The sequence below is a fragment of the Nothoprocta perdicaria genome, unplaced genomic scaffold (genome assembly GCF_003342845.1).
Source record: "Nothoprocta perdicaria isolate Ctin4 unplaced genomic scaffold, notPer1 scaffold_600, whole genome shotgun sequence".
Classification (NCBI taxonomy): domain Eukaryota; kingdom Metazoa; phylum Chordata; class Aves; order Tinamiformes; family Tinamidae; genus Nothoprocta; species Nothoprocta perdicaria.
In genome coordinates this window covers 41,966-49,356 of record NW_020455867.1, presented here as the reverse complement: position 1 = coordinate 49,356, position 7,391 = coordinate 41,966, and positions in this window count along the sequence as shown.

Here is a 7,391-nt window from a genome sequence, read left to right as displayed (position 1 = left end):
AGTCCCTTAAGAGGCTCCCGATTGCCATCTCCTGGGCTGCCCTTGCTACTGTCCTGCTCTGGCCCTGAATCAACCGCCACAGAGCAGTGCTCTAGGCCTGACTCCACGGCTTGCCGAGGCTTCTCAGCCTTGCCCCGTGCTCCCAGCTCTGCTCCCATCTCCATGGACAGCTCAGCTGAGATCTCCCAGGATCCTCCTTCTTTGTAGGAATACTTCATGGAACCTCAGGTTCCTCATCTTCAAGTGTCATAAGTATGAAACTATGGCCTTTTATAGCGTCTCTTCTGTGTTCTGACATGATTTTTTTCTGTTGTCAAAGATGTTACTTCCCTCATGCAACCCTCCCCATAAAATAGACATGGTAATATTCTTGCATTTGCTGTTGGGATCTATTTCTCCTGCTCTCTGCTTCCTCTTCCTCAAAGAAGATCGAATAATAAGAGATTGAATTGCTGAGAGAGGCTAAGGAATCTCGACTCTTAGAGATGTTCTGACTCACCTGGGCAAGGCCACCTTGAGCAACCTGATCAAATGCTGAAGTAGAGGTTGGTACTACAGACCTCCAGAGGTCCCTTGCACCTAAATCTTTATGAAAGTCTGTGATTCTATAACTAGACATTCTGAAAAAAAAAAAAAAAAAAACAACACACCAAAAAAAAAAAAAAAAAACTACAGACCTCCAGAGGTCCCTTGCACCTAAATCTTTATGAAAGTCTGTGATTCTATAACTAGACATTCTGAAAAAAAAAAAAAAAACCACTACTCCCAGAAGGCTTAAAGTAAACAATAGAATTTATGGTTCCTTTCAGATGAAACAGTCAAAATACTAAGCTTTAAATTTAATATAACACATAAAGTAAGATCACCAATACAAATAATTTAGATGAAGTCTTTCAGAGCAGTAATTGCTTAAATTAATGCCAATTTAATCCTATCTAAAAATTAATCCTATTTAAACCTCTTTCTCAGTCTGCAGTGCTATACTGGTCTCAATTTTTATGTCCCTCCCTTTAAACCACTTCCATCACAGCACCAGTGTAAGGTTTCCTTGCCCATATCCCACAGCTTAAGTCTGCACTAATGGAATACATACGTTTCAGTYTTCAACTGTGAAATACTGGGCTTTCTTCATCCTACTATGTAGCCATCGGGACAGATGGACTTATAGTTAACTTCTTCATGATAGGGCAATAAGGACCACATAGACATGGAAAGGGGAAAGAACCGTTTGCAATACGAAGAGAAGGTTTTAGGACAGCTTAAGAACCTACATCCTTTCTAAGGCAAAAGGCTTGAAACTTCAGGCTTTGCATGCAGTTGCACAGGGCTAGCAGAGTTTGCATATATCTTTATTTATGCAGTAAAATATCTGAAGTGCCAAAGCCTGGAGGTGAAGAACCTGGGGARTCTCTATCTCTGTTTCATTACCTGCCAGTTATTCAGAACAGTTGGTCTAAGATACTTGCAATATGCAGGGCCAGATTGTTAGGACTTATTGGACAAGATGACTTCAGCAAGTTTTGTTTTCTTCTTCTTTCTCCTTTTAGCATTGTCTGATGGGGTATTTGAGCTGATGGAAATCAAAAATCATATACAACATTTTGTCATCTTGTGGGCTGAAATACATTTTTAGGTTGCTATCTACTGCAGCTGTCTCTTAGAATATGCAAAAAGTTAGCTGAAAAAAAAAAWAAATGTTCTAATGTCAAAGCAGAAAGAGACTTCCAGTAATTCTATACATAAATGAGAATTACCCCAAAACAAACAAACAAACAAAACAAACAAACAAACAAAACAGATGCTTGAAACTTTACTGATGCCTGGAAAGGTTTCATGTGTTGCTTTGCCATCTGTCCCATGCACTTAACTGCAGATTTACCCACTAAATCAGAATAATTCAGGTGAAATCACTGTGCAGATCTGTTATTTAATTGACAGGTTATTTCTGCATGTGCAGAAAATGTGACAGGATTGGATTTTCATGAAAACTGTTGGACAAAGCTAATTCTCTGCATATCTTTTGCAAAAAAAAAAAAAAAAATCTTCACACTCCACTACTCTTTCATTGTTACTTCTTCCTAACTTTCTCTGAGATATGGTTTGATGATGATGATATAATTTGCACTGCCATCCAGAGGGACCTGGACAGACTGGAAAACTGGGCAGTGAGAAACCTCATGAAATTCAACAAGGGCAAGTGCAAGGTCCTGCACCTGGGGAGGAATAAYCCCAGACACCAGGACAGGCTGGGAACTGACCTTCTGGAGAGCAGCCCTGTCAAGAAAGACCTGAGCRTTATGGTGGATGACAAGTTGATCATGAGGCAGCAGTGTGCCTTCATGGCCAAGAAGGCCAGTGGGATGCTGGGGTGCGTTAAGAAGAGCATCTCCAGCAGGTCAAGAGAAGTGATCATCCTCCTCTACACAGCCTTGGTAAGGTCTCTTCTGGAGTACTGTGTCCAGTGCTGTRCTCCCCAGGACAAGAGGRATGTGGAGCTGCTAGAGACAGTCCAGCGCAGGATGATCAGGGGCCTGAAACATCTGCCCTATGAGSAAAGGCTGAGGGAGCTGGGCCTGTTCAGCTTGGAGAAGAGAAGGCTGAGGGGGGACCTGATCAGTGTCTATAAATACCCCAAGGGAGGCRGCCTGTTTTCAGTGGTGGACAGTGATAGGACTAGAGGAAACGGCCACAAGCTGAGGCACCAAAAGTTCCATAGGAACTTAAGGAAACATTTCTTAACAGTGAGGGTGACAGAGCCCTGGCACAGGCTGCCTAGAGAGGTTGTGGAGTCTCCTTCTTTGGAGATCTTCCAAACCCGTTTGGACACAGCCCTGTGCCACCTGTTCTAGGTGATCCTACATGTGCAGGGGTTTTGGACTAGATGATCTCCAAAGGTCCCTTCCAACCTTAAGGATTCTATGATTCTATAATTCTATGATATGAGGATAGTTGCATATTTTAAGCTCACTCTCAGTGTTTCTTTAAGCTATCTTCTGTTTCTAGTCCTTCTGAGTATTTCTGCATTGTAGGGCAAATTTTCTTCCTTTTATATCTCTTCTGTTCTGTTTCATGTATTGTTGAGGCTAGGTTTCTTGCTGGAATATAACACTACACAAGACACCTGGCCTTTCTTCCTACAGAAATGTGGACTTGTGTTGGTATTAGTGAGGAGAAATTGTATGCACCGTGGTCTTGTCTTGATGTCCTGTCTGGACACCTGTGGTGCAGTTGGGGTGTGTTTCTTATGAACTACAGTACTCTTAGGTTTCTTTTATACTGCTTCCTCACATTTTTGAAAGAGCTGTGAATTTCACAAACGTGCCAGCCTACATGATGAATGAAACTGAATGAAAATTATGAAAAATCTCTGGAGGCCTTCCCTTGATATTACTTCCCAGGTGAACAAAAGCATCTTACATCAATCAGCTATTCATATTTTTAGATTGAATTTGTGTGTCTTGAACTATCTTCCAATACAACAGTAAAAAACAACTTAGAGTGCCAAGATCCYAGCCCAATTCTGCAACACTTCAGACCCACTTCACTCTAAATGAGGAAATTTTCATGGAGATGTGTCTTGGAGAAGGAACCAGGCCACTRTTCTTTGGCCTCTGATTCATTCCTTTTATCGGTCAATTCCAGAACTGTAAAAAAAAATCTTAGTGATAGCTCTATAGAACACAGGGGACATTCTAGAAAAAATAAACCCTGCTCATAGAGGTGAGAATAAAAGACGACACTAATTCTCTACAGTGTATGAAACATCAAACACGCTGCCCCCTCTATAGGTTTTTCTTTTTTTTTTTTTTTTAATATCTTGAAAAGTTTTCTGGTTCTAGTCCCACCAGCAGTTAGCTTTGAATATTTCAGACGCTGACTTGAAACAGTCTTTTTGCAGAAAAGACTCCTACCATTTAGTGGCTTGAACTTAAGTTCTGTGTATGGACAAAATTCCTTGGCAGGAATATAGTAATCTTGTCAGAGTATGCAGGGGTACAATGATGAAGGCTAACGCCCATTTGGAATTAAATCTGGCATGGGTTATCAAAGACAACAAGAAGAACTTATTTAAATGTATCAGTAGAAAAGGGAAAACTGGAGAAAATGTGGGTCTGCTGCTGAATGTGGTGGATGACCTGGTTACAAAAGACAAAGAAAAGGCAGAGTTACTGAATGTCTTGTTTGCTTCAGTCTTTACTGAGGCCAGGCCTTTGGAATCCCATACTCTAGAGACAAGAGAGGAAGTCTGGAGAAAGGAAGACTTGCCGTGCGTTAAGAAAGATCAAGTTAAAGATCACTTAGGTAAACTTGACACCCACAAATCCTTGGGCCCTGATGGGGTGCACCCATGAGTGCTGGAGCAGCTGGCRAATGTTATCATTAGGCCACGCTCTGTCATCTTTGACAGGTCTGTACTGTCATTCAAAGGGACTTCGACAGGCTGCATAATTGGGTGATGAGGAACCTCATGAAATTCAGAGGTAAGTGCAAGGTTCTGTGCCTAGTGAGGAATAACACCATGCACCAGTACAGGCTGGGAGTTGATCTGTTGGTTACCAGCTGCGCAGAGAAGGATATGGGCATCCTGGTGGACAACAAGTTGAGCATGAGCCAGTAATGCACCCTTATGGTCAAGAAGGCCAATGGTGTCCTTGGCTGGATTAGGAAGAGTTTTGCCTAACTCTCAGCAGATCCTCAGCAGATCAAGGGAGGTAATTCTCCCCCTCTGTAATCTTGTTAAGATCACATCTAGAGCACTGTGTTCAGTTCTAGGTTCTCTAATACAGGAGGGACATGAAACAACTGGGGACAGTATCATATTCAGCCATCTATGAAGATGATGAGGAGACTGGAATATCTGTCCTGTGAGAAGGGACTGAGCAGGGCCTGTTCAGACTAAAGAAAAGAAGGCCAAGAGATGATCTTATCAATGTATAAATACCTTAAGGGAGAATATCAAGAGGATGGGGACAGACTATTCAGTGCTGCCTAGTGATAGGACATTGAGGCAATGGCCACAGATAGAAGTACAGGAAGTTCTGCCTGAACATGAGGGAAAAATTCATGACTATGAGGGCAAGAGAGCACTGAAACAGGTTGCCCAGAGATGCTGTGGAGGAACRTGATCTAGGTGAGCTTGTTTACACAAGGGGATTGGACTAGATGATCTCCAAAGGTCCCTTCCAATCTTAATCATTCTGTGATTCTGTGACTTTTTCATATAGAAACTCAGACTTTTTTATTTTAAACTTTTGGTTTAAATGCAGGTACTCTGGTTGTTGTCTCTTGATAAGCTCTCCTGCACCCATTCTGCCATGCTTTTATTAAGCTTGCAAAACATGAATAAGCTCAATTATTTTATATCCTAATAATGAGGAGAAGCTTTATTCTCAGGGAATACCTGAAAAAAAAATCCCATTTCCTTTATATACCAATTCTTCTCCCTCTGGTGGTGGAATGCATCTGGAGCCCTAATGATTCTTGTTGGCTGTATTGCATCAGGAGCAGAGAGGAACCCACTCACCGGTAATGTTTAAAAGTGATGTAATCAGCTTTTTCTGGTGGTATAAACAATTCTGTTTTGTTCCGAGTTAGCATTTTTGGGCCACAGCCAGGCTATGAGGGAATGGGGAATCTATTAAAAAGTATTATTTGTGCTAAGCAGCTACATTTTGAGAAACAGTGTAAAGCAAACTAAATCTAACCATAAAATAAACTGATAAGAGAACATTCACATTTCATTTCATAAAACTGTACAAGTGGAACAAATTTGGGTACAGTGTGTGAAACCAACTTTGAAACAAAGCAGCTGGCACAGAGCTTCATTCATCTGCTTCCTCAACTCCACTTTGGTCTCCTGACTATTTCTTGTCCCATCTTCTTAGTTGCTGCCTGAGATAGTCCATTCATTTAAGAGTCTGAAGGCCTGAACCATCTGCCAGCTGGAAAATAAAGAAAACTTTTAGAGTCTGGACATTTTTGATTCTGAGGGAAAGGCCAGAAACTTTAAAGGTATTTGTTCCCTGTTAGTCTGCTTACAAGGTCTTTGTTTTTCAAAATTCTGTAGGATCATATCAGATTTTATATGCTGGGTATTTTCCCATTATAGTACAAAAGAATCTCAGGACAGGATTATCTACCATCTTATCATATATATGCAAGACTTCACAGGAACTCCTATAGCAGTCTACTTTTTATCATGTTAAAGCCATTATAGCTAATTCTCTTGGCTCTCTGGATAATAAGCATATGGAAAAAAAGAATCCTGTCTCCAAATAGCAAAATCACCTCTGGCAGCCTTCACCCATCATGACAGCAAGACCTTCTGTCTTGATTTAATGCTATCCACACATCCATTTTCACTAGCTTCAACTCCACTGTTGTAAATAGCTAGATCAGTTTCACTTTGATGCTGTCCTCCTGCTTCAGAAGAAAGGACAAAAATACATTTGGGTAACTGCAGGATTATCTGCAGGTTTTCTAAACTCTTAAAGAATGCAAAACAAGGGAGACTGGTGGGCTCACTTTGCATGTAAGCCAAGATGGATAGGCTGTGACAATATGCTTTAGCTCAAGGGAGGTGGATACATAAAAATTTCCTTAGTATACTTGATAAATTGGATTTCCAGCAGAATTTCAACTTCTCTTAACATACAACAGAAACACATCCTCTAACTGAGCTTTTTGCATTTAGGATCCTTCAAAAAATAAGTTTTGTTTTGTTGTGGGTTTTTTTTCCTAATTCCCAAAATATATGTGATTTTTTTTTAGGGAGTAGATTATGCATAAGAAATATTTTTAGGAAGCATCATGCCTGCAAAACAAGCCAGATGGGGGTATGAGGAAGGATTCACAGGTGTCACACCAGTGAAAAGGAAGTTTCACCAGACCTTGAATACTTCAAGTGGTACTCAAGGTCTGACATCATCCTCTAAACCCTCTTCATTTTTGAACACATGGACAACACTGATAAGGGCTTACAGGCCCTTGATCTTCTCTCAAACACTGATGAAATCTGTCTTTTCATCCAGTCACAGGCCTTATCCAGGGTAATCTTAACAAAATCAACTGCAAGGATGAATTCTCTCTATTATCATGAATCTGTAAAGCATTAAAGGAGGTTAACAGTTTTTTTCATCTGGTTTCACAGGACAATCTTATAACACCTATGTTTGACATATCTTTTGCCTCTGCATATTTGGCAGTAGGCACTCCCCATCCAAGAAAGAAGACGATATTTCATGGGATGCAGGCCCCCAGTCACGCTCATACTCTTGGCAGTCCTGAATCCTTAACCAGTTATCATAGAATCATAGAATCATAGAATGCCGAAGGTTGGAAGGGACCTCAGAGGTCATCGAGTCCAACCCCCCTGCTCACGCAGGGTCACC